The sequence below is a fragment of the Mustela putorius genome, unplaced genomic scaffold (genome assembly GCF_011764305.1).
Source record: "Mustela putorius furo isolate JIRA1106 unplaced genomic scaffold, ASM1176430v1.1 tig00001009_pilon_pilon_pilon, whole genome shotgun sequence".
Taxonomy (NCBI): domain Eukaryota; kingdom Metazoa; phylum Chordata; class Mammalia; order Carnivora; family Mustelidae; genus Mustela; species Mustela putorius.
Genome location: NW_025421529.1, coordinates 2625810 through 2641580, shown reverse-complemented (window position 1 = coordinate 2641580; position 15771 = coordinate 2625810). Strand labels below are relative to the sequence as shown.

The window sequence follows — 15771 nt, the reverse complement described above, 5'->3', positions numbered from 1 at the left end:
TTACTGCTTCATTGTCTCAGTTTATATGTGTCCTCTGCACCTGAACGTGACCTATTCATCTATCTAATCATCTATTCCTGACCTATCCCATAATGTCTACCCAAGGTCCTCTTCTCTCACCTTATTAAACTTAATCAATTTCACAACACCCAAGACAGAACACTGTTGATGAATTATTTCACATTTAACATACTGGGCTCGCTGGCTCCCCAGACTATGCAAAAATCCCTCCTCATTGGTGCCTAGCAATTGCTGAGAATATCAAAGTGTCTCCGTCAGTGTCATTTCAGTCAGAGTCACTGAGAGTCATTGGTGTATGCCCAAATCCAAGAATTTGCTCCAAAACAACTGAGAGTTTGCAGAGGGAAGTGGAATAAATAGTTTGGGAGGCCCAAGGAAAAGCAGGGAGGACACCTGCCACCTTGGAGTCCTGTGTTGTGCAGCTTATGGAGGGGAAAATATCCACACTTTAATGGATGATATGTGCTGCCATGTCCCCAGAGCACAGCTGGGGAGGGAAGTTAAGGGAATACAAAGAAATTGTGTGAAGTGGAATGGGATTACTGAGACAGACAGGAATTCCTCAGGGTACAGCAGAAAAATCCAGGTGTCAGAGAGAGAAAGAAAATGTCTATTTCAGGTTATTTAAATAAAGTGAGATGAAGTATTTGTTAAGAAAAAGTTTTGCATTTCTGAACCCTTTCCCACTATACCCTCTGTTCCTAGCCTATTTTATCTCCATCTTTAGGGCCTCAGAGCACATTGTCTGTTAAAGGAACTGTGTATGGCCTGACTTTTACATTAGATATCAGCTTTAGTGAAGGCCATTAGGCTGACCTCACTTGCTGCATCACTGAGCCTTCAGAGTGTTTGTAGAGTCAATGAATGAATTTACTTATCCCACACACAGCCTACTGCAGAGAGATACATAAATCATGGATTTGTTTTATCTAAGAGATTATGCTATTTTTATTTTTGATAGGTTCATAAGTCAACTAAATGATAACCTAATAAACTAATTATGACAGTAAATGTACCAAAGCATTCAGTTAATTTACTGGCCTTACACATAATTATTATAACAGTTATGCATTAGTGGGTATTTTTGAATATTACACAAGACTTTAAGCATCTAAAATTGATGTAACATCTTGTAGTAGTTAATTATTTATCATTGAAGATCTGTGTGGTTCCCACAATATTAAACAACATTCCCAGGTTATCTGGCTTAACTGAGGGTTCAAGTCTTGAAGTTCTGGTGTCAGAATTCACATTCTAATGTAAAGACAATTTTCCCCAGAAATTTTTATTTACTTAATCCAACATAGGGACCTCTCATTGGAAACACCTTATTCTTTAGGAAGGGAAAGGATGGTTCAGTCATATAGGTTTGTGTGTTGTGTGTGTGTGAGAAGTGTTGTGAGTGCCCAGCCCTACTTTCACAACTGTCCTCTCCTAACTGAAAGCTGTTTAAAAGCAGATAATTCAGATCTGCGTGATGGGTAACCATGGATTTTGCTCAAACATACCAGTTTACATCTTTCAAAAAGTGAGAACACTGAATGTACATCAGACTTATGGGAATCATTCAAATGAGAATATGAAAGTGAAATGTTAAGCAAAATTCCCAACATAATTAAGAATGAAAGGCATTTTATGTTTATTCTTATTTTTGTAACTTGTATCTTTTGATGTTAAACTATTTTTACTCCATCTCAATGAAGGTTTAAATAATTCACTTTATGTTTTTTAATGTGACTATATTAATACAATATTTAATGAAATTAGCCTTGGTTCAAAGCACGACCATGTTTAGAGGAACAGACAAAGTTTAAAATGCAATTAATTGTGGAGCTCAATTAGAAATTCTATAGTGTGACATTCAGGGTTGAGATAAATTCAACAGAAGTATAGTAGAAATTCAACAAGAAGTAGATCTTCTTGTTTGTTTTTTTTGTTTTAATTTTATTTTATTTGTTCACTAAAAGAGTCCCACCACAGAGAGATATGAAGAGCAGGTGGCAAATGTCTTCTTGTGAGCTTCTTTAGAATGCATCTGGATAACTTCAGCTAAGATGAAACTATAGGAAATCAGGATGAGAGAAAATAGGACCAGGAGCATTAATACACAGCAGCTGTACATCACATACTCAAAAGCAAATATGTCAGCACAAGCCAAATGCATCAGAGTAGGGGCCTTACAGAAGAAATGATTTATCTCATGTGCATCACAAAATGGGAAGCTCAGGGTAGCAGTGGCCTCCATGAGCCCACCAGCTGCCCCCAGGGACCAAGAACCCATATCATTCTCAGGCATAATTTCCAGTTCATGAGAATGGGGTATCTCAGTGGGTGGCAAACAGCCACATAGTGGTCATAGGACATGACTGCTAAGAGGAAGCACTCACCCCCTCCCAAAGTGAGGAAGAAGAAGATCTGTAACCCACAGCCAGCAAGGGAGATGGATTTCTTACCTGTCATGTAGTTAGCTGCCATTTTGGGCACAATGGTAAAGACCAGCATCATGTCCATGAGGTAGAGTTAGCTCAGTAGGAAGTACATGGGTGTGTGGAGCCGAATATCCTGTTGAATCAGGAAAATCATGAGTGTATTGCCCACGAGGGAGGTGAAGGGAATTGTCAGAACCATAATAAAGAGAAATAGATGGGATTTTGTGTAGTTGAAGAGTCCTAGAAGAATGAAATCTGAGGTGGTATTCCAGATGTTCATGATTTCAAAGTGGAGTGACACTGTAAATGAATAAATAGATGACAGTTTTTATCATTTGCCATGGTCTATTTAAATTACATTTTTATTGATAAGCACATGCTTGATAATGATAAAATATTTTTCAAATTTTTCATCTGCCATTTAAAACAATAGACTTGGACATAAAATTAGTGTCAACTTTTTCCAAATTATTCTCACTTTCAAAATTCAAAATAAGTACCCCACATTTATTATTGATTCATTAGGATAATAAATATTTTGATCTATTGCAAGGATATGATGTGTGTCTTTATGCCACATGACACCAATGTAAGTGAACAAGAGGACACTATTCAAATAATTTGTAATTTATGTTAGTGTCTTGTCTTGTATTGTATCATGCATAGTTAAAGTTCTTAGAAGCTGAGTTACATCAATGTGTTTAACTATATAAAAATTAGGTCCTTGATATATATACATATACAAACAAAGCAAAATTTATTTTAAACTGATGTACTATATTTTGACTTACTGAATTTGAATTAAAAATATCAAAATCAGATCATCTTTCTTCATATCATTTATGTCAGGAAGGCATTGATTTTCTAAAGAAGACATATTTTCAAGTCTAGGAGCTAAAATGCTGAGCCTGGATGGACAGGGATGATGGTAGAGAAGTATGAGACCCTGTTTCAACTGGTCCCCTGAATTTATCTGGATATCCACCAAACCATTCTGAACAGCCACAAAACCAGCCCAATATGAAAGAATATATAATCTGTATCTCTAACAACAGAATAGTGGCTACTTTTTGCATGGTAAGATGCACAGAGTCATGAATCTGTGGGAATATATTGGAAGATAGACAGAAAAGGGTGGGGTTTCAGATAAGCTGGTTCTTGCAAAGTGATATAACACCAGAGCATGAAAGTCTCCTATGTTAGGTACCAGGCAAAATCTTGCAGAGCCATAGCACCTGGGAAAGTGCCCTAGAGCAGTGCTCAGACAGAATTCAGGAGTTTCCTTTATGCTTGGGAGCCCATGGCTGTTCATGGTTTTAGAATTACAAAGGGTAGGGATATGCCAGGGTCCCTAGGACAATCTCGGAGAAAGTCACTGTGGGCATGCATTGCAGAAGGCTGCAGTTTTCAATGGTGCATACAGAAACAGAGGCTTTTTGCCCTGGAGAATTTAGTGAAGAGAGCAGACTGTGATTTCTTTGCTGTGGGACAGAGGTTTGGGTGTGACCATTTTTGCTTTGACCATTAGAAGTGGCAGGAAAAGCTGGTAAAGAACAAAAACTCAAAAGACAAGTTTTGATGGAGCTCATCCCCCGAACAGGGGACAGAGCAATTCTGCCCAAGCAGGATTTCCTGAGAAATAGTGCCACAGGCTTCTCCCCCAGAACAAAGGCTGAAAGAACAAGAGGCTGACAACGATATGGACCCCATAATGCTTTAAAATCCCAACCCAATGTAAATTTTATATGGAGCTCTAGGCATTGTGTCATTCTTTCTCTTATGCTTCTTCTAGTTTTTTTTTTCCCTTTCCTTTTGTCATTTCAACTAGATGTTTAGTATATAAACTTATATTTCACAGTAGCTTATTAACTTGTACTTTTACACACCTCTGTCTTTTCAGATATATGTTTTATTGTAGCCTTTTCCCCCACTCAATATTACCTTTATATATACAAGTTTTATTTTCCCTGTAATTTTGGGAAAGAGTATTCTCTAACAAACAGACCAAAATACACACAGGAAAAACTGAAATGCCCTATGAACTAGATGCCCATAAGACAGACTCAGAGAGATCAATGATACCTTGAAACATTCCAATGTCTGAATTACTGAGATCCTTGAAAGGGTAAAGAGATAGAGGATTAGAAGGTATATTTGAACAAATCATAGCGGAGAACTTGCCTAATATAGGAAAGGAAACAAGCATTCATGTCCAAGAAGCAGAGAGGACCCCTCCTAAGATCAATAAAAATGGACAAACACATGGGATATAATAGTAAAACTTGCAAATCTTAGGGACAAGGTAGCTATCCTGAAAGCACCAAGGATTAAGAGGTTTATTACATGCAGAGAAAGGAAAATCAGAATAACATCAGACCTGTCAACAGAGACCTGGCACTAAATGAGAACATGTAGCCAAGTATACTTTATCTACCAAGGCTATCATTCAGAACAGATGGAAAAACAAGGAGCTTCCAGGGCCAGCAGAAACTGAAAGAATGTCTGTCAACAAGCCAGCCTTGCCAAAAATATTAAGGGGGATTCTATAAAAGAAGACTAATATAGATCAGAATTTTACAGAGGCAATCTATAGAAACAGGGACATTATAGACAATATGATGGCAATAAATCAGTATCTTCCAATAGTTATTCTCAACATGAATGGCCTAAATGCTCCTGTGAAATGGCACTGGGTTTCAGATTGGGTAAAAAGACAGTGCCCATCTATATGCTGTCTACAAAAGACTCATTTTGAACCTATGACCACCTCCAGGTTGAAAGTGAGGGGCTGGAGAATGATGTATCATAGTAGTGGCCCTCTAAAAGTTTGAGTAGAAATTCTCATATCAGACAAGTTAGATTTTAAACAAAATACTGTAGTAACAGATGTAGAGATAGACACTATCATACTTAAGGTGTCTATCCAAAAAGAAAATCTAATAATTTTAAATATCTATGCCCCCAGATTGGGAGAAGTCAACTAAATAAACTATTAATGAAAATAAAGAATCATATTCATAATAATACACTGATAGAAGGAGACCTCAACACTCCTCGATCAGCAATGGACAGATCATCTAAGAATAACATCAATGAAGAAAACAAGAGCTATAAATGACACATTGGACCAGATGGACTTTGTAGATATATAGAGAACATTCCACCCTAAAACAACAAAATACTTATTCTTCTCACTTGCACACAGCACTTCCTCAAGAATACACAATATACTGGGTCACAAGGCAGGTCTTAGCCAACACCAAAGGACTGAGATTATCTCTTGCATGTTATCAAATCACAATGCTTTGAAACTGGCCTAATAACAAGAAAAAAATTCGAAGGAATTCAAACACTTGGATTTTAAGAGCATCCTGCTAAAGAATCATTGGGTCAACCAGGAAATTAAAGAACAATTTAAACAATTAATGGAAACTAATGAGAATGAAAACACATTGGTCCAAAACATATGGGATACTCAAAGATGGTAAGAAGGAAAACATAGCCATCCAAGCCTCTCTGAAAAAAATAGAAAAAAAAAAAATCCCAAATGAGCAAGCTAAACTTATACCTAAATAATTTGGAGAAAGAACAGCAAAGAAAACCTAAACCAAGCAGGAGAAATGAAATAAAAGACTAGAACAGAGATCAATGAAATATAAACCAGAAAAACAGTAGAACAGATCAACAAAACTAGAAGCTGTTTCGTTGAAAGAATTAATAAGATGGATAAGCCACTGGCTAAACTTATTCAAAAGAAAAGAGAAAAGACCCAATTTAATAAAATTGTAAATAAAATAGGAGAGATCATGACTAACACCAAGGAGATAGAAACAATTATTAGAAATAATTACCTCAAAAAAAAAATCCACCAACTGTATACCAATAAATTAAGCAACCTGGAAGAAATGGATGCCTTCCTGGCAACTTAAAAACTACCTAGTCTGAAAATCTTAAAAAAAAAAAATCTAAAAAAAGGGACGCCTGGGTGGCTCAGTTGGTTAAGCAGCTGCCTTCGGCTCAGGTCATGATCCTAGCGTCCTGGGATCGAGTCCCACATCGGGCTCCTTGCTCAGCAGGGAGCCTGCTTCTCCCTCTGCCTGCCATTATGTCTGCCTGTGCTCGCTCTCCCCCCCCCCTCTGATAAATAAATAAAATCTTAAAAAAAATCTAAAAAAAAAAAACTACCTAGTCTGAAAGAGGAAAAAATAAAAAATCTGAATAGACCAATAACCAATAATGAAATTGAATCAGTAATCCAAAACCGCCCAAAAAAACAAGAGTTCAGGGCCAGATAGCTTCATAATGGTATTATATCAAGAATTTAAAAAATTTAAAGAAGAAATCATACCCATTGTACTGTAGTTACTTAAAAAAATAGAAACAGATGGACAATTTCAAAATTCACTTTAGGAGTCAAGCATCACCCTGGCCCCAAAACCAAGCAAAGACCTAACAAAAATTAAAATTACAGAGCCATATTCCTGAAGAACATGGATGGCAAAATGCTCAAAATATCCCACAGTACAATAGGATCCAGCAGTACTTTAAAAGGATTATACATCGCTGCCAAGTGGGATTTATTCCTGGGATGCAAGGGTGGCTCAACATTCACAAATTGATGTAATAGAACACAGTAATGAAACAAAAGACAAGAACCATATGATCCTCTCAATTGGTGCAGAAAAGACATTTGAAAAAATAAAGCATGCTTTTCTTATTAAAACTCTTCGGGGGGGGACAAGATGGCGGGGGAGTAGGAGGAGGCACCTTTTCAGCCAGTACCCCAAGGTGAGCTGATTACCTACGAAAGAACTCTGATCAACCATGAAATCGGCCTGAGATCAGAATTATACACGTCTGGATCTCTATAGGGACAGAAGACACCAGTGGGCAGGTAAAGCAGAATGGGAAAGGAAGGACTGATATCTGAAGATAAACAAAAGGGGGAGGGAGCCACCAGAGGCGACCTGTTGGAAAGTAATACCCCAATACGAGCGAAAGTGCCCTGTGTCTGGGGACCAGCATTACATGGAGACTGGTTGAAAGCACTCCAAAAGAGCAAAGGATCGCGGGGGGAAATTGTGGTAATTGGGGCGGCTAGGCACAGGGGTTTAAGTCCCTGGTCCCAGGACAGCCTCCCGGGCGCTGAGGCAGAGAGAGTGCAGTGGAGAAACCAGCTCTTGGTCCCTAAGCCGCCAGCGCGCCCAAGAATGCGTGGATTCTAGCTCCTGTGAGGGGATGGGAGCCACGCCAGTCTGCAGAACGCCCGAGCCCTACTACAAAGCTTGAGATACCTGAGCACGTCCCTCATGCTCCCCTGAGTTACAAAGGCCCGGCTGGCGCTCTTTGAGCTGCCATTGTTTCAAAGCCTAAGCCGCGCACCCCAAACTCTTCCCTGACAGAGGTGGGCAAAAGGCCAGCCTGGTGCTTACGGACCAGCGCCCAGTTCTCAGTGCCCAAGACGCGCGCCTGACCCATAGCCGCCTCTGAAAGAGGTGCGCACAAGCACAAGCTGAGGACTCCCAGCAAGGGCCAGTGGCAAAAATCTCAAAGTGCGATCGCTGCTAGGAACCTATCTGGCTGTCGGGAGCTCCCAGACAGCTGCCACTGCCTTGGCTTTGGGTACAAGCAAAAGATCCTGTGCCCCCAGGGTCTGCAACTTGGAACCTGCTCTTCCAGCGGCCAAGGGGGAACTTATTTCAGCTCTGCACCCAGACTGAGGCTTCTCTCTTAGAGGGAGGGAGATCAGGGTGCGGTTTGTTTTCCTCTAAAACTACAAAAACCATCAAGGGCAGTCAAGGTGAGAGAAGAAAAAGGGAACAAGCATAAAAACCGCCAGAGAACAAAGCCTGAAAAAAACTAGTTTCCTCAGAGTCCACCGCCTTGAGGGGGGCCAGAGGACTTAACTCCGGAAACATCATTGACTGAGAACCCACGTGGCAGGCCCCTCCCCCAGAAAACAAACCAAGAAAAAAAAAAAAGAGAGAGAGAAAAAAAAAGGACTACAAGAGAACAACCACCACTTCATAGGAAAACTTGTATTGTTCACTCGTTCCCACTATTCGGTTCATTTTTTTTTTTTTTTTGGACACACAGGTAATTTTTTTAACCGATTTACCATCACACCGAGTTGTACAGTACATCAAATTCCATAATGCCTTTCTAACCTGAACTATTTGATACATACACCTATGTTTTTCATTTGCATTTTTATTTTTTGAATTCCTTTTTTTTAATTTTAGTTTAGTTTAGTAGATTCCTTTTTAGTTTTATACTCTAATATTCATATAGAGTTAAACTTCAAAGTAATCCCCTTTCCCGAATCATATTCCCCTATAGGTAAACCAATTTTTTTTAAATTTTTTATTTTTTATAAACATATATTTTTATCCCCAGGGGTACAGGAATGTGAATCACCAGGTTTACACACTTCACAGCACTCACCAAAGCACATAATCTCCCCAATGTCCATAATCCCACCCCCTTCTCCCAAACCCCCTCCCCCCAGCAATCATCAGTTTGTTTTGTGAGATTAAGAGTCACTTATGGTTTGTCTCCCTCCCAATCCCACCCATCTTGTTTCATTTATTGTTCTCCTACCCACTTAAGTCCCCATGTTGCATCACCACTTCCTCATATCAGGGAGATCATATGATAGTTGTCTTTCTCTGCTTGACTTATTTCGCTAAGCATGATACGCTCTAGTTCCATCCATGTTGTCGCAAATGGCAAGATTTCATTTCTTTTGATGGCTGCATAGTATTCCATTGTGTATATATACCACATCTTCTTGATCCATTCATCTGTTGATGGACATCTAGGTTCTTTCCATAGTTTCGCTATTGTGGACATTGCTGCTATAAACATTCGGGTGCATGTGCCCCTTTGGATCACTACGTTTGTATCGTTAGGGTAAATACCCAATAGTGCAATTGCTGGGTCATACAGCAGCTCTATTTTCAACATTTTGAGGAACCTCCATGCTGTTTTCCAGAGTGGCTGCACCAGCTTGCATTCCCACCAACAGTGTAGGAGGGTTCCCCTTTCTCCGCATCCTTGCCAGCAACTGTCATTTCCTGACTTGTTGATTTTAGCCTTTCTGACTGGTGTGAGGTGATATCTCATTGTGGTTTTGATTTGTATTTCCCTGATGCCGAGTGATAAGGAGCACTTTTTCATGTGTCTGTTGGCCATCTGGATGTTTTCTTTGCAGAAATGTCTGTTCATGTCCTCTGCCCATTTCTTGATTGGATTATTTGTTCTTTGGGTGTTGAGTTTACTAAGTTCCTTAGGTTTCTGGACACTAGTCCTTTATCTGATATGTCGTTTGCAAATATCTTCTCCCATTCTGTCAGTTGTCTTTTGATTTTGTTAACTGTTTCATTTGCTGTGCAAAAGCTTTTGATCTTGATGGAATCCCAATAGTTCATTTTTGCCCTTGCTTCCCTTGCCATTTGCGTTGTTCCTAGGAAGATGTTGCTGTGGCAGAGGTCGAAGAGGTTGCTGCCTGTGTTCTCCTCAAGGATTTTGATGGATTCCTTTCACACATTGAGGTCCTTCATCCATTTTGAGTCTATTTTTGTGTGGGGTAAGGAAATGGTCCAATTTCATTTTTCTGCATGTGGCTGTCCAATTTTCCCAGCACCACTTATTGAAGAGGCTGTCTTTTTTCCATTGGACATTCTTTCCTGCTTTGTCGAAGATTAGTTGACCATAGAGTTGAGAGTCTATTTCTGGGCTCTCTATTCTGTTCCATTGATCTATGGGTCTGTTTTTGTGCCAATACCATGCTGTCTTGATGATGACAGCTTTGTAATAGAGCTTGAAGTCCGGGATTGTGATGCCACCAACGTTGGCTTTCTTTTTCAATATCCCTTTAGCTATTCGAGGTCTTATCTGGTTCCATATAAATTTTAGAATTATTTGTTCCATTTCTTTGAAAAAGATGGATGGTACTTTGATAGGAATTGCATTAAATGTGTAGATTGCTTTAGGTAGCATAGACATTTTCACAATATTTATTCTTCCAATCCAGGAGCATGGAACATTTTTCCATTTCTTTGTATCTTCCTCAATTTCTTTCATGAGTACTTTATAGTTTTCTGAGTATAGATTCTGTGTCTCTTTGGTTAGGTTTATTCCTAGGTATCTTATGGTTTTGGGTGCAATGGTAAATGGGATTGACTCCTTAATTTCTCTTTCTTCTGTCTTGCTGTTGGTGTAGAGAAATGCAACTGATTTCTGTGCATTGATTTTATATCCTGACACTTTACTGAATTCCTGTATAAGTTCTAGCAGTTTTGGAGTGGAGTCTTTTGGGTTTTCCACATAGAGTATCATATCATCTGTGAAGAGTGATAATTTGACTTCTTCTTTGCCGATTTGGATGCCTTTAATTTCCTTTTGTTGTCTGATTGCTGAGGCTAGGACCTCTAGTACTATGTTGAATAGCAGTGGTGATAATGGACATCCCTGCCGTGTTCCTGACCTTAGCGGAAAAGCTTTCAGTTTTTCTCCATTGAGAATGATATTTGCGGTGGGTTTTTCATAGATGGCTTTGATGATATTGAGGTATGGGCCCTCTATCCCTACTCTTTGAAGAGTTTTGACCGGGAAGGGATGCTGTACTTTGTCAAATGCTTTTTCAGCATCTATTGAGAGTATCATATGGTTCTTTTTCTTTCTTTTATTGATTTGTTGTATCACATTGACTGATTTGCAGATGTTGAACCAACCTTATAGCCCTGGAATAAATCCCACTTGGTCGTGGTGAATAATCTTTTTAATGTACTGTTGAATCCTATTGGCTAGTATTTTGTTGAGTATTTTCGCATCTGTGTTCATCAAGGATATTGGTCTATAGCTCTCTTTTTTGGTGGGATCCTTGTCTGGTTTTGGGATCAAGGTGATGCTGGCCTCATAAAATGAGTTTGGAAGTTTTCCTTCCATTTCTATTTTTTGGAACAGTTTCAGGAGAATAGGAATTAGTTCTTCTTTAAATGTTTGGTAGAATTCCCCCAGCAAGCCGTCTGGCCCTGGGCTTTTGTTTGATTGGAGATTTTTAATGACTGTTTCAATCTCCTTACTGGTTATGGGTCTGTTCAGGCTTTCTATTTCTTCCTGGTTCAGTTGTGGTAGTTTATATGTTTCTAGGAATGCATCCATTTCTTCCAGATTGTCAAATTTATTGGCGTACAGTTGCTCATAGTATGTTCTTATAATAGTTTGTATTTCTTTGGTGTTAGTTGTGATCTCTCCTCTTTCATTCATGATTTTATTTATTTGGGTCCATTCTCTTTTCTTTTGATAAGTTGGGCCAGGGGTTTATCAATTTTATTAATTCTTTCAAAGAACCAGCTCCTACTTTCATTGATTTGTTCTATTGTTTTTTTGGTTTCTATTTCATTTATTTCTGCTCTGATCTTTATGATTTCTCTTCTCCTCCTGGGTTTAGGGTTTCTTTCTTGTTCTTTCTCCAGCTTCTTTAGGTGTAGGGTTAGGTTGTGTACCTGAGACCTTTCTTGTTTCTTGAGAAAGGCTTGTACCGCTATATACTTTCTTCTCAGGACTGCCTTTGTTGTGTCCCACAGATTTTTAACCGTTGTATTTTCATTATCATTTGTTTCCATGATTTTTTTCAATTCTTCTTTAATTTCCCGGTTGACCCATTCATTCTTTAGAAGGATGCTGTTTAGTCTCCATGTATTTGGGTTCTTTTCAAACTTCCTTTTGTGGTTAAGTTGTAGCTTTAGAGCATTGTGGTCTGAAAATATGCAGGGAATGATCCCAATCTTTTGATACAGGTTGAGTCCTGATTTAGGACCGAGGATGTGATCTATTCTGGAGAAAGTTCCATGTCTACTAGAGAAGAATGTGTATTCTCTTGCTTTGGGATGAAATTTTCTGCCTATATCTGTGATGTCCATCTGGTCCAGTGTGTCGTTTAAGGCCTTTATTTCCTTGCTGATCTTTTGCTTGGATGATCTGTCCATTTCAGTGAGGGGAGTGTTAAAGTCCCCTACTATTATTGTATTATTGTTGATGTGTTTCTTTGATTTTGTTATTAATTGGTTTATATAGTTGGCTGCTCCCACGTTGGGGGCATAGATATTTAAAATTGTTAAATCTTCTTGTTGGAAAGACCCTTTGCGTATGATATAGTGTCCTTCCTCATCTCTTATTATAGTCTTTGGCTTAAAATTTAATTGATCTGATATAAGGATTGCCACTCCTGCTTTCTTCTGATGTCCATTAGCATGGTAAATTATTTTCCACCCCCTCACTTTAAATCTGGAGGTGTCTTCGGGCTTAAAATGAGTTTCTTGTAGGCAACATATAGATGGGTTTTGTTTTTGTATCCATTCTGATAGCCTGTGTCTTTTGACAGGGGCATTTAGCCCATTAACATTCAGGGTAACTATTGAGAGATATGAATTTAGGTCCATTGTATTGCCTGTAAGGTGACTGTTTCTGTATATGGTCTATGTTCCTTTCTGATCTACCACTTGTAGGCTCTCTTTTTGCTTAGATGACCCCTTTCAATATTTCCTGTGGAGCTGGTTTGGTGTTTGCAAATTCTTTCAGTTTTTGTTTGTCCTGGAAGCTTTTAATCTCTCCTTCTATTTTCAATGACAGCCTAGCTGGATATAGTATTCTTGGCTGCATGTTTTTCTCGGCTAGTGCTCTGAAGATATCATGCCAGCTCTTTCTGGCCTGCCAGGTCTCTGTGGATAAGTCAGCTGTCAATCTAATATTTTTACCATTGTATGTTACAGACTTCTTTTCTCGGGCTGCTTTCAGGATTTTCTCTTTCGCACTGAGACTTGTAAATTTTACTATTAGGTGACGGGGTGTGGACCTATTCTTATTGATTTTGAGGGTCAATCTCTGTGCCTCCTGAATTTTGATGCTCGTTCCCTTTGCCATATTGGGGAAATTCTCCCCAATAATTCTCTCCAGTATACCTTCTGCTCCCCTCTCTCTTTCTTCTTCTTCTGGAATCCCAATTATTCTAATGTAGTTTCGTCTTATGGTGTCACTTATCTCTCGAATTCCCCCCTCGTTGTCCAGTAGCTGTTTGTCCCTCTTTTGCTCAGCTTCTTTATTCTCTGTCATTTGGTCTTCTATATCAGTATTTCTTTCTTCTGCCTCATTTATCCTAGCAGTGAGAGCCTCCATTTTTGATTGCACCTCATTAATAGCTTTTTTGATTTCAACTTGGTTAGATTTTAGTTCTTTTATTTCTCCAGAAAGGGCTTTTATATCTCTCAAGAGGGTTTCTTTAATGTCTTCCATGCCTTTTTCAAGCACAGCTAGAACCTTGAGAATTGTCATTCTGAACTCTAGATCTGACATATTACCAATGTCTGTATTGATTAGGTCCCTAGCCTTCGGTATTGCCTCTTGTTCTTTTTTTTGTGTTGCATTTTTCTGTCTTGTCATTTTGTCCAGATAAGAGTATATGAAGTGGCAAGTAAAATACTAAAAGGGTGGCAACAACCCCAGGAAAATATGCTTTAACCAAATTAGAAGAGATCCAAAATCTTGAGGGGGGAGAAAGGGGATAAAAATAGGTTCAAAAAGGAAGAAAGGAAAAAAAAAGAAAAAAGAAAAAAGAAAAAGAAAAGAAAAGAAAAAAATTAAAAAAAAGAAAACACCTAAGAAAAATGTAAAAAAAGAAAAAATATATATATTAGATAAACTAGTAAAAAATCGTTAAAAAAGAAAAAGGTAACAGTTAAAAAAAAATTACCAGAAGTTGAGAAAAAAAACAAAAAATGAAAAAGAAAAAAGTTAAATTAACTGTAAGACTAAAAAAAATCACAGGGAAAAAGCCATGAGTTCCGTGCTTGGCTTTCTCCTCCTCTGGAATTCTGCTGCTCTCCTTGGTATTGAAACCGCACTCCTTGGTAGGTGAACTTGGTCTCGGCTGGATTTCTTGTTGATCTTCTGGGGGAAGGGCCTGTTGTAGTGATTCTAAAGTGTCTTTGCCCCAGGCGGAATTATACCGCCCTTACCCAGGGCCAGGGTGAGTAATACGTGGGTTTGCTTTCAGGAGCTTTTGTTCCCTGAGCGCTTTCCGTAGAGTTACGGAGGTCGGGAAAACAAATGGCGGCCTCCTGGTCTCCAGCCCAGAGGAGCGGAGCGCCCAGGGCTGCACTCCTCAGTGCGCCATCAGAGAACAGCGCCCAGTTACTCCTGTCTGCCTGACCTCCGTCCACGCTCTGAGCTCACCGAGCCTGGGACTGGTTCAAGGTCACCCCGAGCTGGGAGCTTACTGTGGGCTCTGTCTCTGTAGCTGGCTTTCCCGTTCCAATACCCGCAAGCTCTGCGACACTCAGACACCCCCGATCCTTCTGTGACCCTGCGGGACCTGAGGCAACGCTGACCCCATGTGGGCTTTGCCCCGGGTAGCCTCTGGAGCGATGTCCCTCAGCGGAACAGACTTTTAAAAGTCCTGATTTTGTGCGCCCTTCCTCCGCCGCTGGCCTGGAGCCAGCCCCTCCCACCCAGGGTCTATCTTCCCATTGCTTTGGATTCACTTCTCTGTCGTTCCTACCTTTCAGAAAGTGGTTGTTTTTCTGTTTCCAGAATTGCTGTTCTTCTCTTCGATCTGCCGATGGATTTTCAGGTGTTTGCAATCTTTAGATAAGCTATCTAGCTGATCTCCGGCTAGCTGAAGTAGTCTCAGCCTGCTACTTCTCCGACATCTTGACTACTCCCCCCGGTAAACCAATTTTTAACCCCTTTATCTTCGGAAAGTTGAGTCCTTTAAAAAAGATATCAAGATACATCCAGGAAGAATCAAAACAACCTTCCTTGCACAGACTGAGAATTTTTAAGAACTCTCCAATCTTCTTCCACCAGTGTTTCTGTGTTTGTCCTGATAGCATATAAATTTTACACTTGGGGTTCTATGACTAAGGTCTTTCTTTATTTGCATATATATATTTTTTCATCTTGTCATACACTTGTCTCACTCTTTTTATCTCTTTTTGTTTGTCTACTTCATACATCTTACCTTGGGGCCCATCTGGGTTGAACGTTCTTTTTCATCTTCCCTTTCTTTACTGTCTCTCTCTTTTTTTCTTCTTTCCTTTTTTTTTCTTTTTCTTTTTCTTTTCTTTTGTCTCTCGTTTGGGTGGAGAATCCTGATTGCTCAGAAATGTTCCAGGGTGCACCTTGACTGCACCACAGTTGATACATCCAGCTACATCTGTTCAATCATCTCCCACCAAAATGACTAAGAGCAGGAATGACAAACAGAAGAAAAATACAGAGGATGGACCTTCTGCAACAGAGCTAACAGCTATCAACATAG

General features: G+C 39.4%; 1 pseudogene; it reads right to left on the bottom strand.

The window, feature by feature from the left end:
- Nucleotides 1-1981: 1981 nt before the first annotated feature.
- Nucleotides 1982-2772, bottom strand: LOC106004592 (annotated as a pseudogene).
- Between the last annotated feature and the right edge of the window lie 12999 nt (nucleotides 2773-15771).